Source organism: Perognathus longimembris, chromosome 16 (genome assembly GCF_023159225.1).
Source record: "Perognathus longimembris pacificus isolate PPM17 chromosome 16, ASM2315922v1, whole genome shotgun sequence".
In the NCBI taxonomy this organism is placed as follows: domain Eukaryota; kingdom Metazoa; phylum Chordata; class Mammalia; order Rodentia; family Heteromyidae; genus Perognathus; species Perognathus longimembris.
Window position 1 is genome coordinate 43548762 of NC_063176.1, and position 23117 is coordinate 43571878.

A 23117-nucleotide genomic window follows, 5' to 3' on the forward strand; every position below is an offset into this window, starting at 1 on the left:
GCCCAGGGTTGTTGTTGTTCAGAGTTCTTCAGCTCTGATATAAATGAGGTCTGGGCAGGGACTGGTAGTAGGGGGAACTTTGGGGGTCAATCTCAAAATGAAATCCACCCTTCTTTGGTATCTTGATAACTATCTAAAAGTATTAATCCCACTTTGTCTGACTTTCTGCCTCAGATAAATAGGTAACCAGCATATAAAAGAATCTAGAAATAGTATCCCAAGAGGCAATGGGCATAAGTATATTGTCTCCTGTTTCTCATGGTTGGCATAGTGATGACCTTGGTTAGTCATTCTGCGGTGATCTCTTCGGATTGGTAATGATCAAGCCTGCTTCGCATATTAATTCTTAATTCTTTTGAGACATTCTATCTGATTAGACATCTTTATCTTCTGCGTCAGCTACAAGTGATTGTTTTTCCTAATATGAAAATCTCACTGTGGAATTCTCTCTAGCAGCATTCGTGTCTCCTCTGTGTTGACAATTCTTGTAACCAGTCCCATTTTATTTATTTATTTTTCCAGTTTTAGCCCCCATCAAAAGGGAGCAAGTGACCTCCTAAATCTTGCTAAGGATGAGCACTTGAGGACTTGAAGAAATGATGATGATGATGATGATGATGATGATGATTTAGTCTTTTGTGGAGCGTGAACTCAGGGCCTAGGTGCTGTTCCTGAGCTTTTTTGCTCAAGGCTTAGTGCTATATCACTTTGAGCCAAAATGCCACTTCGGATTTTCTGCTACTTTATTGAAGACAGAGTCTCATGGACTTTCCTGTCAGGGCTGGCTATGAACTATGATCCTCAGCTCTCAGCTTCCTGAGTAGCTAGGATTACAGGTGTGAGCCACCAGCACACTGCTAAAATTATTATTCTTAGTAGCCTCATTGAAATATGTGTTTTTGAATTATTTTAATTAATATCTAGCTCCAATGAGGGAGGAGGTAACAAACAGTACAAGAAATGTATCCAATGCCTAACATATGAAACTGTAACCTCTCTGTACATCACTTTGACAATAAATAAGAAAAAAAAAGAATCATAAAGAAGGACAGAAAAAAATAATATCTAACTCCACTGAAATTGGGAGTACAGTGATACAAAGAAATCCAATCATTCTAATAACCACACTTTTGTTTGAGGTATATCAGCTGTTTAGAATAATATGTAGATGATTTGTTGCTGGACCACGGATGAGGTCTTTTATCATCCATTGGACTAAACTCATTGTGAGCCATAAAAATCTATGATCTCATGACAGTCAATAATGGGAACAAATTTGGATAATTTTTCAACTCCACTTCCGGTCCTCTAAATTTCAATATGCCTGTTATTTGGATGTTAGTTTTTTCCCTAAGAAATCCTCCTAGCTTCTTATTTTAATTTCATATTCCCTGCCTGTTATAGTGAATGTTTTGAAAGTATCTTAGAGACAATATGGAAATTTCTCAATGACACCTCTTTGTACAATTATTCCAATAATAAAAGTGAAAGAAAAAAGTTCTTTTTTACAGTAAAAACTCTTTTTAACAGTAAAATGATGAGTAATGAGACATGCTTCTGTGGTATGAGATGAAACATTGTATAGTTAACATTAAACATTTTATTTTATTTTATTTTATTAATTATATGTTTGTTATGTTTAAGTAGTTGTACCAAAAAATTAACATTCAACAAATCAGTTTGCAAGTAAAATGAATCTTGATCCTTATGACTCCTTTCATCATTCTCCCCCTTTTCTCCTGACCTAACCCTTCATTTCAATTTTCCTAGCTTTATAGGATATGCATTGGATATTATGACTGCATTCTTCCTCACCTTCATTCATCTATTACTTCTCTTCACCTCCTCTCCCATATATCAAGTATCAGTTTTCTGATATTCATTCTGTTAGACTTGGGAATAATTTTTCTAAAAAAATATGCTATTTAATTTCACCTCTGAACATACATACCATATTCTGGTTAATTCATTGTGTACACTTGAATATAACCCTGTATGTGTTTACTTACATATTTATAAAGTAAATCTAGGTTCAACATGGGATAGGAAAACATGCATTGTTTGTTGTTCTGGGCCTGACTTACTTCACTTAACCTAACGTTTTATCTGTTTACAGTAATTGCGGTGGAGAGATGGAAGAACTATATAATAACAGTTAATAACAAAAATCTAACAACTATGTTTCCCTAATGTGAGTAAGAAAAACTTAAGGATAGACTATGGGAGCACTTGCATCCACCTTTATCCAAGTACGCTACCCAAAAGTGGACATGTAAACGCTCTTTATACCAAATTCCTATTAATAGCAAAGCTCCATTGCTACACAGATCTGATCACTGCCATGCAAACTTGAACCAACTGTCAAGATGAAATAAATATTAAAGGAGTAAAATGCTGATTTGGTAATCTAATACTGGCAGACAGCAAACACCAGTCACAAATAGCAATAAATTATCTTTAAAATTGTGTATTGGGATACTCTTTACATAATGATGAAGACACCCACACCACACACTTAGTTAGCACTTTCATAATTTCACTTATGAATGAAGTTCATAAATGTTGCACCCATATTGTAGAAGTGAAATATCTGTGTCTGATATTTACTAAAACTTCATTTCCTACACTTACTATGAGGCTTATTTAACATTTTTGGTAGTTTGTGAGGGCTAATAGATTACGTGTATACATGGAGCTGTACTTGTGGAACATTTTTCTCATATTGCCAAATAACTCACCTTGGTTTCTCAGGCCTCGTTCACCTCCATTTCTGAAACTTCAGTACAACATGCAAAATAATATACTTCCCTCCAAAAAGAAGTCTCCTAGTTTATCTGCCTTATAAAATCCCACTTTGTTTCATCATGTTACTGAATTAACATGCAGTCAGAGAAAGTGATGGTTTCATATGAAAATCAATGTATTAAGGTAAAGAGCCTCTTGGAATCCAATTCCCTAAGGGAACACAAGAGCTCATACCTCAGAATATGAGCACAGGGACAGGCTCTGTCTACTGTGACCTTGAAGAAGACTGGCCAGTTTCTGCCATCAGTGTTTGTATACCACCAGGCTCAAGTCCAAGTATTTAGGTCAGACTGCAAATGGCAATCCCTCAGGATTCAGCCAGTGCCCTGTGGGGATTGGTTATGGCAATTAAACAAATCTGTCTTAATATTTTTTATGGATAAAAAGGAAGATAATTATTTACCAGACATCTTTCAGTACAGCAGACTACTTCCTCTAGAAATAGACCTCAACTTTTCACATGATAGGAACTAGATTGAAAAGTGATTTGAAAATTGAAACCTTTTAATCATGGCAGCTAATTATCTTGTGTTTTCTTTTCTTTCTCACTGCACCCCCGCTCCTTATTTCCTAGTCTTTGCTTTGTCCTCTGCTTCCCACCCTCAGCCCCCTCAAATCTGGCTTCCCAGACATCTCTTGGGAGCCAGAACAATCATGTGTGACAGTTCCAACTACTTTAATTCAGACTTTTCCTCTTTATATGTAAGATTTAACTTCAGGCATTGAGATAAAAAAAAAAAAAAAAAAAAAAAAAAACGTCCTTTCTCTGTGACTTCTCAGACCCTTAACTAAATTACACCACAAACAAAACGCTAAAAAGTATTTTAGCTTTTTCTTCAATTTCATTCTAGTTACTTTTATCGAGGAAATCAATTGTTGGCATCAAGATCTAATCAGACCAACAACCTTTTTCATTTATTTATTTATTTATTCTACTCCTACCAGGATCTATACATTGTTCCTAGGAACCAATAAAAACACGAAGAAATGCTCAAAAATCTCTGCCATAAAGGAAATGAAAATGCCATTGATATTTCATCTCACTCCAGTAAGAATGGGTTACACAAACAACAGCAGAAAAAATATTTCTAGCAGGGATGTGAGGCTGAAGAGGACACTTATACATTACTGGTGGGAAGTAGTACAATCAACATGGAAAATAGTATGGAAAGACCAGATATAGAACTACAAGGCTACTCTTGGGCAATATCTGAAGGAGTAAAGTGCATGATAAGTAGAGCAGTGAATTGGCATATTCAAGGTAATTATGAATGTGTATATATACATATATAAATTCCTGCTGAAGAAGCAACCTATGTAATAAATGAGATTTTCTGAAAAGTGTTTTTCAGATATAAATTAGAATAAAATTAAGTAATATGAAGAAAATGGAAATGGCTGTAAAACATCATGTTAACCAAAGTCTAACTCAGGTTGAGAAAGACAAATTCTTTGTTTTCTGTGATTTGCAGATTATATATGTGTGTATAGAATATATATTTATAAAATATGTGTACAAATATATATTTTATATAATATAAACCTTTCAGTTATATATGCATATGTATATGCTACTATGAGAATATTTCATTTGGAAGTATGTAGAAAAATGGTAAAAATACAGGGAAACTATGGAGTGTACATGATAACAAAATACCTTTTATCTATCTATTACTATAGTAAGGAAATTTACTGGAAGGTTTTGAATGAGGTAAGCATGAGGGGAAAGGGAAAGGAAGAACAGAAGAGTTTAATGTAATTGAAGTCTAATGCATGCATGTGTGAAATATAGTGAAACCCATTTGGTTACTTAATATACACTAACGCAGAAGGATGAGAGGGAGCTAAAAAAGTGACAAGTATGAGCAGGAGAAATTAGGGCTAGTGGAGAGGGTAAAAAGGGGTGAATGTGGTCAAAGTGCTTTATACACATGTATAGAATAAAACATTGAAATTGTTTTAAAATTGGATAAATTGTTTGAGGGAGAGTAATAGATGGGCTGAATTTTATCAAGGAACATTTTATACATATGTGGAAATACCCTTAAAGGACTAATATATACTAATAAAATAAAGGGAAAAAAGAATATATTATAAAAGACTAATGCATGATATTTATAAATGCTAAGTATTGCTATGCCAAATAATAAATTGGCAAAGAAGATAACATATTACCATACATTTGCTCATGCGTAAGAATGTGCTGCAGTAACACATGTAATTTATGGATTTTTAAAAATATGCACTAATGTGGCAAGATCCTAAAATATGTCTTTTGCACTAGGCAAAATGTTCATCTTTTAGTTACCCTACCACCTTTAACATTAGTATTCTGACTAGACATTTTTTTCCTCCCCCTCTGTGTTCTTACTGCCTTTCTCTTTTCTTTAAATTAAAAGTCCTTATGCACTATGAGTAGTAGATAAAACAAGAGTCCCTAGATTACATTCTTGCTCTGACATTTTCTAGCTGCATTGTCCAGAAAATGATTTGATCCCTTTCAGCTTCACATTCTTCACTGGTCACTTGAAAATTATAACAATGTCACCTAAACGATAGTTCTTGAAGTGTTAGATATATTATGTTGGCATATAGTAATTGATGATTAAATGCCAGCTGTTACTCTTCTGATTGTAAGATTTATGTATGTATATAATTCTCAAAATCCAACCACATATAAAAGTAAAAAATGAGGTGAGTATGACTATTATGCGTACTATACTATGACTGTTGTTAGAAGTTTGGTAAAATTCTTCAAATTATATATTTATGTATATATATTTGCTACATATGAAAGTAAAAATCATCCAAATTATACTAAAACAGAAAAAATGGAAAAAATAACAAAATGGGAACAAATAGGTTAATAAGGAACATTAAAGAAGAGAGTTAATCTACAAAAAATAAGCAATGGAGATCATTCCAAAGAAAACACTAAATGCAGTGATATGTATATACATATGTACCCTACTTTTCATAAAAATGATTTTTCAACTGCTATACATGGTGGAGTCAATGATACTCAAGGACTCTGCTCTTCATTAACCTGGATAACCTTGATATGTAAAAATACTTGGATTTTTTTTCTACTGCCATTAGTAAGCAGAACTAATTGCAATTCATAGAACTAGGCCAGGAAGCAGTTGACCCAACCAGACTCTTGGATTCCCCTATGCCATTTTTTAATTAGAAGTTGTTAAAGATTCTCTCTAGTTCTGAATTCCAAAGATCACTTGAATGAAGTCTATAAAATACTTTACTTTTTTCAAGGCTTATAAAAGCAAAATTCTAGGAGACCCACTTTGTGTAACAACTCTGAAAATGCAATTCTTTTACTGTTGAAACTGGACGTAGTTTGTACCAAAATAACATCATATTTTCCACAGATGACTTGCCTGAATATCATTTGGGACATAAATTTCTACTGTGCTGTATTTGATATATTCCTTCACAACTTGAGTGTTATTTTTAAATTCAAGGCATATAACTCCATTCTGAAAATATTTTATGTTCTCTAAGAAATAGGACACTTTAGCTTTACATGTTATTCATTTTATTTTGTTAGAAACCAGATTATGAAGGGTATCAATGACCATGAATAATATTCATGCAATAATATTCTGCAAAAGCAGAATACAGAGGACAGGGAAAAGCAGAAGAGGAAGAGGAAGAAGAATCATTTGTAAGCCTGAATAAGTCATTGGAATACATGAGAAATAAAAAGGAAAGAAGCATGTGGAGGAAATATCAGAGAACTGACTCTGATATCACTCTTCATTTTGGACTTGGGAAGTTTGAAACAAATACAAAGAATTTAGTAGTGTTATAACTTTTTTACCTGTACAGGACTGCTATGTCTATACTGTACATCAATAGCAACAGTAACACTAGTATTGAATGAAATAATTGGCATGAAATATCTCTTTATTTCTCCAATGGAAATATTTTTAAGGAAAAGGGATTCCCTGGAATTGAACAATAATGTCATAAATGTTTGATCAGAAATACACTTTAAAGAAAGAATTTTTGTTTCAGAAATAGTTCTAGAAGTATCTGCACAAAACCTTCAGGTAAAATGCAAGTAGATATGTCTAATCAATGTAAAATCACCTAATGTCATGTCCTGACAAAAGGAGTCAGCCAAACAAGAAAGAAGGCAATCTTTTCTGTTCTTCCCCCTCCCCGCCCTTTTTTTTAATCAATCCTTTCTCTTGGAATTCTCTATATGAATAAATTACCTTAGGCATCTGTATAATTCCTAATACTGTATCAACACACTTGAGGTATATTATTTCATAGAGAGCAGAGACTCATTTAACTTTCATTTTGAAGTTGCTATCACTTGGTATCCCAATTTGCTTGGGTTTGGTGGGAAGGCACATGGCTAACCTCATAACATGGTGGATGGCATGACTCTTACATATTAGTGAGGGGGAGAGATTGTGTTGTGACAGTAAAAGAAATTTAGGGATCAAGACAGTAATATTTACAAAATCAAGCTCTCATGAGAATGTAAGAGTCTCACAGTCACACTCTTGCAGAAGTAATACCACCACTTTGATCAAATCACCTTCCTCTAGATCCCATCTGTGAGAGCATGGTCACACTGGCAACCAAGCTTACAATGCATTACCCTTTGGAAGATATACTCACGCCATACCCTAGCCATTACCCTTGCTCTTTCTCTACTAGAATATAATGTTGAAAAGCATATTTCCATTCATTTAACAAATATGTGGATTAATTATATTAATATCTTGTGAACTACAAAAAAACAAAGCTTTATACCTTCTTATTATGGATTTTTAATTATTTTTTTTCATTGCCAATGTGAAGTACAGAGATTTTACAGTTATATACATTAGGTATTGAGTATATTTCTTGTCTAACTTGATACCCCCTCCTTCATTTCTCTCTCACCTTCTACTTTAAAACGTTTTCCTTTTCTACAAAAAAGGGGGTGACAGACTTCTGGCATTGGTTAGATGGATAATTTGAAGAAATCTAGATTGTGGTCTGTATTTCGATGAACAACAAATAGAAGTCGATTTTATACTTCAATAGATTAAAAAAGGAACAAAAAATGAATTATATCATGTGAAAAATTAAAATAGAAATGTTATATGACTTATGAAATCCTAATTTTGTTGCCCAAAATATATCTGATTGAGAGCACAGTGCATTTATTTAGATTTCATCTTACATACTGAGCTACAGAGAAGGAATTAAATAGTTGCAAAGATTTCACTGTCCCACAAGATCTAAAATGTGTACATTCTGGTCTTTTGCAGAAAATTTTGCTGACTCCATATGTAGGTCAAGTAAAAGGTGAACAGTACTGAACAGTTTATCACTGGTTCACCTGCTTTCTTCCATTTTTCTCCTCAAAGCCATCTTCTGTAGAGCTAACAAAATGATGAATCTAAATTGAAAACGTAGCACTGTGGCTCTTTGATTGAAAATCCCATGACTTTTGAGAAACTATAGGAGAGTTTAAGTTTGGTAAATAGATGCATGCATCAGTGAATCTTCATTCATACTCCCTTTACTGCACTGGAAATTGAGAAATTTCTCTGATTAAGAGAAGAGAGTGGTGACAATTGCTCTCGGAAATTACCTGAGTTGGTCTAAAAAAGTAAAGAGAGGAAGAGATTTAAGACAAGTTTTAGAAGGGACCACAGCTAAGATAAGGCTCCCATGATCCTAAGGCTTCAAGGAGATAAATTGCCAAAGACCTATCAGAGAAAGTTGTAGATCTAGTAGAAGTTCAAATAATAGTAGGCAGAAATGTGAACAGAGCTGCCAGAAATTGACTTCTAGTAACATTCAACAACAAACAGCACTATTCTCTTTGCTAGAAATACATGATTTCAGCCAGGATAATGAGTATTGGGAACCAAGCAGAAAACTGAGGAAGCACAGATAAATAAAGAAAAATATGTTTTAGCCAAGAAGTCATCTCAGTACAGAAGCTCAGTATCCCCATAGAAATGCAATCAGAGTCCTTAAACATCATGTGAAATGACTAAAACCTACCACTAAACAAATACATAAGAGGACACCAGGTACGAAATAGGATTCCTAGATTGAAGAAACAGTTTGGCAGAGGCTTAGTAGCAGGATGGGACAGAGGAAGTAAACTTCTGCATAGAGACCCATTTGAACTCACTCTGAATCAGAATCCGTAGTGCATTTGCCATACTAGTTCTTGCACCTGAGATTTTTTTTACTGCCAGTGAGCAGTAGCATAAATATCAGTGTTCTTCATTGATCTAAACATGAAACACATTTCTGCATATCTCCACCTCAAACCCAGATGACAACTTAAAAGTGTTGATACTGCACATAAAAGGTTAGCAAGCACTGAAAATTCCATAGCAGGAGGAGGGCATAGGAAAATATAGAGTCACTTTTAAGTACTTTTTGGGGACCCCCTAAAGAGATGAGAAAGCCTAGACGTTTTATCTCTTCGATTCTTGGTAAAACACTGGACATTTTTAATGACATTTTAAAAGAAGCGAGTATGGCATTAGTACACTAAAGGAAGAACAGACATTTATGGAGATCAAGCAAGACATTCTAGAATTTCTATGACATTTTTCATGAGTCAATCTTGTCATTTAAGCAGTTACTAATGGATTAATGAGGTAAACATTCCTTTCTTTCATACCAGTGAGGCAGTCACTACATGTTAATGCCTCATTTGTCCTGTTTGCTTCCTGCTTGTTTATGATTTGTTGCAATATTATGCTCTTGTGTTTTTGCTTTTTATTTTTTTACAACACCCCATTTGTTTTATGCAGTTGTCTAAAACTTGGAGTGAGTAGAAAAAAAAAAACTGTGTACCAGTGACATTATTAAAAGCAAAATGTACTTCAATAACTTTGTATAAAAGTCAGGCAATCTGAAATCATTGGTTAGTTATATCTGTAGATAAAAGGGGAAAATATGAAAAAATATTGATAACCATACCTAACACATCATAATCATCAAATAATGGTATCTGGCCAATTATAAAAATCCTTTCATTGGACTTATGACTTACTTTTAAACATAATCTTTTAGAATTTTCATTACTCATATAATAGGATAGTTTTGCAATTGTTTCTGTCACAAGAAACAGACAAGAAAGGTAAAAAATTCAGGAACATAAAATTATTGGAGATTCGGAAAACACTTATGTTTCATTGGTTTACTATATTGGGCTAACTTAGTGCAAGGTAACTTTAAGCAAATTATGTAATTCAAGTTTAATCTATTTAGTATGACTAAAATTCTTCAGTTTTGAAATGCTAGACCTATGCAATTTCTGCCCTGAGGCATAGCCTTATAAGAAAAGCAGATGTTTATTTACTTCAGCCTAGCAAAAGAAATTGGAATTCAAATCCTATTACCACCACTTAATAATGCAAATTTGGAAAACCGTTCTGTGACTCCTCTTTTTCTTCCTTAAAAGGAACATAGCACGTGACTCATAGTCCCAGGAAAGACAGCAGTGCATAACACAACACTTAGTTAAAACCCAGGCCCAATCGGGAATGCTGCTTGTGATTTTTCTCCACCCCTTCCTTCTCCTGTTTCTTTCTGCCTTGGTATTTTACTTCCTTCTCTCCCTTTTTCTTCCACCTCTTGCTCATTTTCTTCCATTACTCTTCCTCCTCTTCCTGTTTCTCTCCCCCCTTCCCTTCCTGTTTCTCTACCCCTTCCCTTCCTGCATCTCCCCTTCCTGTTTCTCTCCCCCTTCCCTTCATATATCTCCTCTTCCTCCTCTCTTCCCACTCCTCTTCTAGCAGCTCCCTCCCTAAATGCTTGAGAACATGAATTGAAAAATCCGCAGACAGCTTAAAGATAAATTATAACTCAAGCAATAAGGAAAGAGGCAGCTGTACAAGGGAAAGTTGATGAGAATTTATTCTCCATAGAATAGAGAGTAATCTTGAGATGTTATAAAACCCATAATTATACAAATAGCTAGTTCTGCCATGAGGTCACCTCTGTTCCAAGTTGGAATCATGAATCTTGCAGGCGATTAACCCACTTGGATTCTTGCTCCAGTATCACAAGAGGGAAAATAGAATTTATCAGCTTCCTTTCTTCTGAATTCTAAAGCATGATTCAAAAGGTATTTTTAACAAGTAGTTCAACAATCTTATGTGTCAAGTAGTGTTTTGTGATATGGCCTGAGGAACTAGCAGTTTTGTAGAAAGTTACTCCTGAAAAATAGAACTGTGAAGTTCCAAGCAATTGACTTATGCACAAATGTTGAGTCTTAAGCAGTTGCTTGTTGGAGATAATATGATTTCATATTAGCACATCAGAATAATCACATGCTCTGAAACTGTTGTCTTCTTAGAATGGATACTAACTTATAATTCCCATGCTTGTTTTAGCTCTTCTGCCAACAGAATAATATTGCAGTAAAACTAATTTAAGTACAACAGCAGGCATCTAGGCAAGAGCTTTATATCAGGATTTTCCACAACAAGTAAAGGACCAAAAGTTTTATTTAAATTTAGGATAAGATTGTAAGTGATTTATTTGCATACATATATCAAAACTAAAATTTGTTAAATCATAAACCTTAATGTTGCAAAACATAGTGTGTACATGATTATATGTCTATACTTATCAACATACTTATATATCAAATACAGAAAGTACATAAAAACCTGTGTGTATAAGTATACATATATTCATTGCACATATATCTTACGTTCATAATTGAATGATGCCTATATAATTGTATACATATAACTTATATTGGTACATCTATTTGTATAAGCATGTGGGAGCAATACAAAGGATATTTATGTGTACATACAAGCACATTTATCTTTTAGAGTATTATGTAGCATTTTCTGATACCACTTGGACATTTAATATGTAGTATTTGCAACAAGTACATACTCATTGCCTTCACTAAAACATTTCTCCAAATCTACCACACCAATAGGTATTAAGCAAAGCAATTTGATTCAGTTCAATCACTAATTCTCAGAGTTAGTACAGATTCTTCTAGTCAATGGTTGGTTCAAAGGAGACTGCCCTTCATTCAGAGAACAACTACAAAAAGAGTTCCCAGGATGCTAGTCCAAGGACAAATTTGACTACAAATTTGAGAGTTCCTAGGACCCTGTCCTATATTTGATATTTCATTAGGATGATTCATGCACACCCCTATAAAGCAATGTATTCATCTATATTTATTAGAAAGGACAAAATCAGAAATAGCCAGGTGAAGAACTACTGGAAAACAGCTGTAAATGAGAAAAAAAATAAAAAAACTGATAAAGCTTCCCAGCATTGGTTTTTGCAAACACATTTTAGACTTGACCCCACATATAGAAGTAACAAAAGAAACAAGAATAGGATTTCAGTGAAACTAAGATATGGAATCAACCCTGATTCCTCTCTGTGGATAAATAGATGGAGAAAATATGGTATATAAACAAAATAAAATTCTACTTATCCATCAGAAAAAATGATATTGTACCATTTGTAAGGAAATGGGAAGACTGAGGGAAAATATAATAAGCAAATTAAGTCAGACCCAAAGAAACGAAGTATAAGGATTTGGAGAAAGAAGACCCCCCACGTTTTTGTTCAGGCGTGGGATTTTATTCTAAGAACCATCAGGCCCTCCACCAGATGTAGTGTGCAGTGTAGGTAGGAACTAATGAGAGGTGGGGAGGAAGAGTAGAGGGCTGGGAGTAGGTGTGGTTACAGTAGATCAGGAAGTGACCTCGAACCTGGGGGACTCTTACCCCTACTGAAGGAACCCCTCTTTTTCCCCCAGGTGTGCAAGTTACAGCTGCTGGGTAAGGACGTCTAGAGAGTGCCACTTGAGCACAGAAGAAAAACAATGGGGAAGGGGCCAATTTTCTGGACAAACCTAACACATAGGTTGCGTGATTTCCCTCATTTGTGGTAACTAGAATGTGCCTATAAATCTACAAGTAAATACACTGGATGGTAGTGTGTGTGTGTGTGTGTGTGTGTGTGTGTGTGTGTGTGTGTGCTGAGGTATGATAGAAAAAAATGTACAGTGGGATGTGATAAATTATACAAGTCTTAGGCATTCACACAAATTGAGACCAAAACAGGAAATTCTTAAGAGAGAATTATAAAGACTCAATAGTTATTTGCATCAGATCATATAAAATACTATTTAGTGAACTGAATTCCAAGAAACGGAAACAAGAAGTTTATATTTTCCTTTGCTGGCATTACAGTTTTCTTTTGTCCTGTTTGTTAATTTCTTTCTTTGGGAAGGTAAGAGGGGCACAGAAATGGTAGGACACAGGGAGACCAAAGTCAGCAGTGATACTTACTAGACACTAAATTGCAAAGGAACTACGTAACTTGTGAGTGGGGATGGGAGGGATAAACTGGGAGAGAACCATGGAAGGGTGACATTGTTCAAAAGAAATGTACTCTTTATCTGACTTATTGTAACTCCTCTGTATATCCTCTGTACAATAACAATAAATGAATTTTTAATAAAAGAAATTAAAATGTTTTACATACAAATCTTTTGTATAGGAAAGTCATCAATCAACAGAGTGGAAATGGAACAAACGCACAGGCTGTGACAAACCTTTTGCAAGCCATGCAGGTATAAAGGGGTTAATGCCTAAGTTAATAAAAATAATTATGTAAACAAATGAGGTGGCATTGATGTAATGGTGTGCATATTTTAGTGAGATAAAATACCTAACATTTCTATCTTAAGGCTCATTTGCATTCCAAATTCAGTGTCAATTTTCATATTCTGAAAGCTGGTGCAATTAGGTATTTCTGAGGCAAAGCACAAGAGCATATGAATGTAAAAAGCAAAGAAATAACAGAAATCTAAGGTAAACAAAATCTTGTAGAGTATCACTCTTACTCTACCATGGAAGCAGCTAAGTTAACTTTGCAGGATCTGTAAACCACTGAAAAATATGAAGCCACCAGCAAGTGATTGTATTGAAATTTAAAAATAAACAAATAAATCACATGGCATCAGGGCCACATTGCTATCAAAACAATATGGAACTATAATCAAGTTTTGTACTCTATAATTCTTACTGTGTTTCATATCATATCAAAATTTGTACTGTGGTTCCCTCACTCCTCATTTCTTCCATCTGGCTGCATCTGCCCCTTTCATATCACCTTCCCTAGAGAATGTTGAGCTTCTTGGAAGACAAATTTGATGCCACAATCCTAGCACAAGTGGGTGCAGCCTTAGTCCATCACTCAAGTCTGTGTGAATTTTCCAAGGTGGCAATCTTTCTGCCTCAGTTTTATCATACATAATTGGAAAAAAGTCATTCTAGCAGGTCAAATTATTTTCAGAATCAAATAAATTGTTTAAATGAAAACGTTTCAGATATACTGCAGAGTACTCACTTTGATATGTATTCTAGGTAAACAAATACGTTTTTTCACCTAATTTACAGTTCCATTTAAGTTACCAATAAGGACCGTGGAGTAAAGTTTTTCTGTAAATATTCCAATGTTTTTCTAGTATCAGCAGATTTCCCCCCAAAGTTGGTAATGTTCGGATTTCCTTGAATGTATTTGTATGTTTTAACAGATAAATTGTGGTTTGTAGTTTAATAAAATATCTCATACGTTCACATGAAAATTTTTTTTTCATTTTTTTCATTTCTTTATTGTCAACGTGATATAAAGAGGGGTTACAGTTTCATGCATAAGGCAGTGTGTACATTTCTTATTCACCTTGTTACCTCCTTCTTCATTTTCCCCCTGCCTTTCCCTTCCCCATCCCCCAACCATGAGTTGCACAGTTGGTTTATACCACATAGTTCTGTAAGCATTGCTGTTGCATTGGTATGTCTTTTTATCCTTTCTCTCTCGATTTTGGTATTTCCTTTCCCTTCACTAGTTCCAATACATACATATATATATGTATATATGTATATATATGTATATATGTATATATATACATATATATACACACATATATATATAATATCCAGGGTACCAAAATCAATTACAGTGACATCAGGGGTAAAACCATGGGGAAGAAAGACTAAAGAAAAAGGGCATAATTTCACATTGTATGTTGAAAACAACTACAATGATAAACCACTTGTTTCCATAACTTGGAGTTCATTTTGGTTAGCATCATTTTATCTGTTTGTATGGACATAGCTACTGAGCTATTGTGATCTTCTAGGAAGTGACCCAGACCCAATGAAGATTACTTTCTTTGATTTTTCTGTACAGTTGCTATCAAGGACAAACTAAGAGACAGCTAAAGAAACTTTATATAGGGCTGAGACTATGGCCTAGTGGTGAAGTGCTTGTCTTGTATACGTGAAGCCCTGGGTTCGATTCCTCAGCATCACATATAAAAAAAGGTGGAAGTGGCGCTGTGGCTCAAGTGGCAGAGTGCTAGCCTTGAGCAAAAGGAAGCCAGGGACAGTGTTCAGGCCCTGAGTTCAAGCCCCATGACTGGCAACAAAAACAAAACAAACAAACAAAAAATATAGAAAAATTGCCCTATAGCTGCAAATCTTGAAAATATTTCTCCCTCATGAATAACAAGAATTATACCTTTTACTGACATAGAACTATGCAACTTTGTCGCTCTTTTTGTGTTAGCATAGAATCTCAGAGCTTTTTTATTTTCTTTAGTACTTTCCTCATTCCTCATGTACCTTGACACTTTTAGTCTTGTAATAATTTTCTGTTTTTGTATTATTTAAGACTGGTATTGCAAAGTATCTAAAATCTTACTTGCAGAAAGAGGATTTATATATGCTTAAAATATGTATGAAATTTAGAATTCTAAATTCAGTCCTACACTAAATATTTTCTATTTCCCTACTGACTTCTCCAAAATGTTTTATTTCTGTGTGTCCCTACTCATCAACTGTGATACTAGAATAGTCAATAAAATGAGCAAAAGAATTACCCTCTATTTTTTAGCTTTTACAGTAAAATTGCTGTGTAAATTATATAGCTCATTAGGTAAATCAGCCTATGAGTAAGAAGATAACTTATTTGTCATCTCTGTCTGTTTGTCTGTCCATCTTTGTCTTCCTTTTTAGTCTTACAGTCAGGCTTTATAGTGAGAAATAAATGTGTTATTATTATGCATGTGTCTTCAGTCCTCTCAAATGCACTCCAAACATGTAACCCCAAAGTATCTGATAATCTTATCCACATCAAACTGACAAGTTTGTCTGGTTTTCCTTCACTTTTGCAACAAAAGGCTGACAAGAAGGAACTCTGATTAATAAAATAGTCTGGCCCATTTGATGTGATTTTAAGTATTGGGCCCCAATGTCTGGCTGTGGCTTTAGGCAATGAGAGTTTATCTTATATTTCTTATTTCTCCAGTGAACTCTACAAATCTTTAGACAGAGAAGAAAATTATTAACAATGGTACCAGAAAGAACTGAGAACCCAATCTTTTCTTGGTAAGGAAAGCAATAAAATGTAATAATCATTACCAACTTATTAAATATTTGATAATAAAGAGAAAACTAATAGTACTATTTTATTATAAGTAGCATCAGTTGCTTAATAATAGTAATACACAGAAAAGAGTTTCAAGGCTGAAAAATACTCAGAAATTATGGAAAGAGATAACAAAGCATTTCTAAATAAAGAAAAATGCAAACCTTAGTCACTTTGAGAATGCCCCCATACAACCTCTGTTAAAAGCAGTATGAATATTAAAAAAAAATCCCATGAAGACTTTCTTCTAAAGAAGTGATTTATTATTTAATATTTAGTTTCTTTTTATTATTGTGGCCAAGTAAGCAACGTCCTAATGGTCAAATAAGAATGTTTTCATATTTTATTGTTACAGCATTCATTCATTTATTATTAATACAACTCATAAATACTCTCACCATCAAAGCTAGCCTCAAGCAACCTTATCTGGGCAGACTCATACTTTGCTTCCTCCCCAGGGGTTTCCAGTTTCTGAATTACAATTAGCTGTCATCGAATCTGATGGAGGAGATTCTAGCCACCTTCCTCAATGTCTCAATACTGTTACTGACAGTAAACAGTATACTAAGTGGGACCCACCAGAATGGAGGAAAAAAATATGGAAGGGGGAGAAGCTCATTATTGCTAGCCAGAAGTTGATTAGGTATCTTTCTCAGATTTTTGTCTGAAACATCCATATTCTGCCAAATTTTGGACTCAGGTTATACCATCCTTTAAAAGAATTTTAGCCTAATTTTCACACTTTGTGTACCAGTGCAGGGAGAGAGAGAGAAGAGAGACAGAGAGAGAGAGAGAGAGAGAGAGAGAGAGAGAGAGAGAGAGAGAGAGAGAGAGAGAGAGAGAGAAAGAGAGAAAGAGAGAGAGGAAAGAGGAAGCTGGAAAGAAAGAGAGAGAGAGAGGGAGGGGGAGAAAGTATTTTCTTGCTAATTAAGTTTCCTCATAAAAGATTCTATGCTGTTAAATAATTCTTTTAGATGAAAAAAATCATAGGTTGTAGAAAATGCCTCAAATACCATTTAATTACTAGAACAATTCACTATAAACTGTCATATGAAAAATTCTGTACACACACACACACACACACACACACACACACACACACACACAATTTCCCTGTCACAGATTATAGGAAAAGACTGTTTCTCTGACTATCTTGTGAAGTTGTGAATGCATCCAAATGGCACACATGTTAATAATGATAGAACGATCCTAGTATAATTAGGTCAAGGGTTCACTATCAAAATAATGATAATAGTAGAAGTTATGAGTTATTATTAAAGGCAGATCTTGCTTATGTCCATATATCTTTCCATATGCTTGATTGTATATTTAATGCTTGCCATTTTTATGCACGGCCCACAATTCCTGAAATATGGCAGAGAATCCACAAGGGTCAGCCTCCGTTCTTTGGGTCAAAAATGCACAGGGACGGACATGTATGACAAAATATCATGAGCTCTGTCATAAAAATTTCTGAACACAGGGGCTGGGGATATGGCCTAGTGGCAAGAGTGCTTGCCTCATATACATGAGGCCCTGGGTTCAATTCCCCAGCACCACATATACAGAAATGGCCAGAAGTGACGCTGTGGCTCAAGTGGCAGAGTGCTAGCCTTGAGCAAAAAGAAGCCAGGGACAGTGCTCAGGCCTAGAGTCCATGCCCCAGGACTGGCCAAAAAAAAAAAAAAAAAAATTCTGAACACAGAAAAAGTGGCTCTACAACTACTTACAAGTTGAGATGGCAAAGAGAATTTACCAAAAGCTTCATAGAAGGTGCATGTAAACTCCTAAGTCATGAAATAAAATTTCCTTGAAGTAGAAAGTAAGATGGAAACACAGAGAAATCTTAAAATTTCATTCCCTGAATGTAGATGACATAGAATAGTACTTAGGCTAAGATACATGTGTCATTCAAAAGACATATGACATTTCAACTTTCAAGCAAATGAGGATTTTAAAATTACAATATGTTCCAAAGCATCCTGATTAGTACAGATTTTTATAGCAAATATCATAATCTGGATCACATTTTTCTCATACAGAATACTGACATAAAGTCTCATGTTCCTTCCATCACGCAAAGAAACAAGGCCAATCTGATAATATGTTCATCCTTCCCTGGACTTCCTTTTTCTGTGACCCTAGTCATGTTTTGTCTATTGCTAATCCTAATATTAAACCAAATTCTGAACCATAGAAGACCTTGAAGACCATTTTTGTAACCTGTTATTTTCTTCTTAATTCATGTTCTTAGCATGTACTACAATTTCAATTGCATTTATGTACCAATGATAGCTATGTTTAAACATTATTGGTCCAGGAAACTCTACATAATAACTAACTTTACATTTTAGAACAGTTCAAGCTAAATATCTGAAAAGTGACCAGTGGAATATTCTTCTAGAACTTATTTTACCCACACTCTTCCTTCCCCTCTCTAGCTCCCTCTCTCTAGTCTATCAGGAAAATCACACAAACAACCAAACAAAATCTTGATTGATTCAGGAGCTGGTGACTCACACCCTTATCCAAATTTCTCAGGGGGCTGAGATCTAAAAATTCTTCAAAGCTTGCTGGGGAAGGAAAGTCTGTGAGAATTTTATCTCCAATTACTCATTGAAAGAAGCTAAAATTGGAGCTGTGTCTTCAATGGTAGAGTACCAGCTTTGAATGAAAATAATGTATTACTACAGGACAGTTCACAAACTCTTGAGTTCAAGTCCTCATACAAAAAAAAATGTTTCAGCTTAGGAACATTGCATTTGAGTACAACACCTGATTCATTGGGACATTCAATTTGACTTGATCATATTTTTATTTTTTTACAAAACACAGCACCCAGTATACACCTTATATAGACCTACCTTGAGTTTTCCCACTATTCTCAAAAGCAGCAGCCTTCTATTTTTTAAAATACAGCCAAGAGTGTAAAATCATTTCCCTGCTCTGCTATGTCCAAGAAAAGTGTGCATTCTAATTCAGAAAGCAACCAGTAGCTTTCCAGTGTCATTTCAGTTCTGAGCAGTCAAAACCCCACTGGTCCATAGCATCTCATTGCCCTACTTCCTGCTCTTCAAAGAGGCCAGGTGTGTTTCTGTTGGTCACTATCACTTGCCAGTTTCAACTATTTTTGAAATACTGTGTCCAAGTGCCTCCTGCTATATAAATTGTGTTCTGGTTTCTTCAAAAAAAGAAACAGGAAATTTGATTGCTTACCCTTCCCAAACACCCACACATGGTTTGATTCCCTAGTATCTGTCACCTTCTAATATTCTCTGTAATACATTGGTTTTTATGTTTCCTCTCTTTATCTTCCAGTTGAAAGGTAATGAGTCCCAGAGCTAATAATTCTTCTACATTTTCCTGCTTCTGTATGTACATCATACAGTATTTACTAGTAAGAACACAATAAATGCTTATTGTATATACTATGTAACAAGTAATTGTGGAAAATGCATTACATAGCCTGGTACCCTGAAAATTTTAACAACTGCAAAGTAAAGAATGTACTTTTGAAATCTTAAGTAATTTAAACTATTAATTTCAAATGGATAAATAATATTAAAAGAACCTCATTCTTTTTCTATTTATAGTCATGACTAAAAATGTACTTTTCACTCATTTGCACAAATAATAAAACAATAAAAGATATGATTAATATAGGCTCTTTAAAATAAGGAAACATGGAGATAAAAGAACTAATTGTTGGCAATATCCTTACTTTTTAAAAATGTAGTTATAAATTGATATGACCTTCAAAAGTTAACAAAGAAAATAACTCAGCCATGAACTTCATTTGATGAGTAACATGGCTGTCCTCTAAGACTGTTCTTTATTACGAGAAGAGCAACCGGAAATACCTCAGTAAAGAAGTCTCAGGGGAATCGTCCACAAGAGATAGCTAAAAGAGCCTCATTGGACTAGGGATTGGACATGACTAGTTCAAAGTCAGTGAACTGTGGGTGGCATGCCAAGAATAGACACTTTTTCACTGGAAGGTTATAAAAGTTATTCCAAAGAGAGTTGTACCTGTCATTGATTTCTTATACTCTACTCAACAGAAATAAAAGACTGCAGTTTCTCTCTGGAAGATTAAAAACTGGGGTTTTCATGCTGGCCCTTTTACCATTTCTAAAGTCCTTTGTGAATAACTATAATTGTTATTGTATTTCTCTTGCTAAAGGGTATTAAGCAAGAATTTTTTAATTGGAAGAATCAATGGTACTGTTTGTTGTTACATTTTTTCCAACTTGGGAAAGACAAGATCTAAATGTCGCTGTATTTAAGCTTAAATTTAAAACTTGCATATCTATTGTCTAATTCTAAAATTGACATGATATTACAGCATTTTATATGATTTCCAAGGAAATCTCTTATCTGTAAAAGCTCTAATTATACACGCAATAACATCACCACTAATAACAATTTGCAATAGATTTGTTACTTCTAAATGCAATTCCCTATTCACTATGACATTTTGTTTATAATCACAACCAAATCCAAATCTTTGTTGACTATGTAATGAGGCACATGAGGTATTTTTACTGACTTTTTCTCATTGATTATAAAAAGGAAATGCACTGTTGCTAAAAGAAAATGATCATTTTAATTTTCAGAGATTTCTAAAGATAAAAATTATTTTACTTAGTGTGTTAAAATATTGCTTAGAAATTGTTAGGCTATATAAATAAATTCTGATGGTGTTCACCACCTTTTAATCTCAATCATCACATAGGCATAAAATGATACAGGATCAGTAGTACTTAGATAAGTCTTTCAAGGTAGATAATGATCATCAAGCGGCTCACACAATATGATTTAAAACAACACAGCCAGTACATACTTTGGAGTGGAGTTACCTTTTGTGGTAGATGCTATAGAGAATTGCAATTCAGATATTTGGAATATTTGTCCAGATGATACCATCATAACTCAAGTGGTCACAGACACATGGTCACCAAGAAACTATGGAATTTGTTTCTCACTGTAATCTGTTTCTAGTGGACTCATTGCTACAGGTAGAATAATCCTACACCCTCAAAGTTCTTTATGCTGCAAACTGAGTACATGTGAATATATGGCCTTATATTTCAACATGAGCTAGACATACAGTTATACTTTCAACATTTGAAATAAGAGGTATTGCCCTAGATTTATCTGAGGGGATCCAATCTGATCATGTTTACTTAGAGTGGGAAAATTTTTCATGGTCCTAATCAGTGGGCTATCCTTGGGACAGAAGATGTAGGAAGGAGAAGGGAAGAAAAAAAAATAACAGAACACAAACAAGTACTGGTGGGAATACGAGAGGAAACAAACCAGAATACTCTGTTGAAAGTAAAGTACTACAACCAATATGGATATCAATTGTGAAAAATAACTGGAAATATTGCTATAATACCATGTAGTGATACCATTCTTGAAGAAATAACAATGCGAGCAAAAATAATTAAATTCTATCCTTTCTCTTTCTTTTTTCTTCCCTGCCCCACATTCTCTCTCCCTCCCTCCCTCTTCATATTGACCTCTCCCTTCCTCTTTCTCCCTCCCCCTCCTTTCTCTCTCTCTCTCTCTCTCTCACACACACACACACACACACACACACACACACACACACACAATTAAAACTAGAAAAGGGATCTTGTCATTGTCCTCTTAAATTATCTCAAATTTCATGACCTCGGGAGAAAAATTTAAAAATCTCAACTGCAAGACCTCCAGCTAACACGCAGTTCTGGTCGGAATTGGCAGATACTCCTCCATCTGCGATGTATTTCAGAAAATCCACGTACAAGAGGAAGTACTCAGCTGATAAATGCAAGATTGGAAAGTAAAAGAACGAGAAGGTTCTTGCTAGTGACACCAAACCAGTTGGTGGTGACATGAAAGGGTAGTTACGCTTTGCGAAATGCCCATCAGTCCGCCTATGCGACAGCTGAGAGCCAGCATCCCTCCAGGGACCACCGCCATCATCCTCATGGGGCACCCCAGAGGCAAGATGGTGATATTATTAAAGCAGCTGGGCTGTGGTTTATGACTTTTGTGACTCACTCTAGCCCTCTGTCCCTCTGACCTTCAATCATGTTCTTCTGCATAGATCACACCAGAAATTTATTATTGCCACCTCCACAAAAAAATTGTTATCAGCAAGGCGAAAATCTCCAAACACCTCACCAAAGATTACTTCAAGAAAATGCTGCGGTAGCTCAGACACCAGGAAGACCAGAGTTTCCACACGGAAAAAGAGAAATATGAGCTTACAGAGCAGAGCTTGAGCACAAAGCGGGAATTCACAAGTTCCACCCCAAATCAAAGGTGCTCCTCAGGCCCAAGGTTACATGTGATGTTTCTGCTCTAACAATTGGAATTTATCCTTACAAAAATAGTGTTCTAAACTTCTTACCCAGCGCCTAATGAAATCATGTATAAGATTTTTTTTAAAAAGAGAGCGATCACACCCACCTACACACACACACACACTCACACATACACACACACAAAATAAATCTTCCACTTCCATATAAATTTTCATAAGCGACTTTCAAGCTCTGAAAAATCCTAAATTTAGTTAAAGTCTTTCCCAAGACTAGAAAATTTCTATTCTGTTATGTTCTGAAGAATGAAAAACTTCTGAGCAATTTTGAAAAGATGAAAAAGTGACTTGATGACCTAAAATGATGATACAGTGTATTATTATTGCAGGCAATTTTACCCATGGATAGAAGTAAGAATTGTGAATAGAAAATTATTCAATTGAATTCAATACACATTTTTATTTTGTATTGAAGCAAAAACACTTTAAGGTAATTAGATGTGAGAAAAGAGCCTCTGGTCCT

The 23117-nt window shown here is 34.8% G+C and overlaps 1 pseudogene; it reads left to right on the plus strand.

Annotated features, from left to right (window-relative positions):
* The window catches only part of LOC125364530, a 34446-nt pseudogene extending 11751 nt beyond the window's left edge, over positions 1 to 22695 (plus strand).
* The last annotated feature ends 422 nt before the right edge of the window (positions 22696 to 23117 follow it).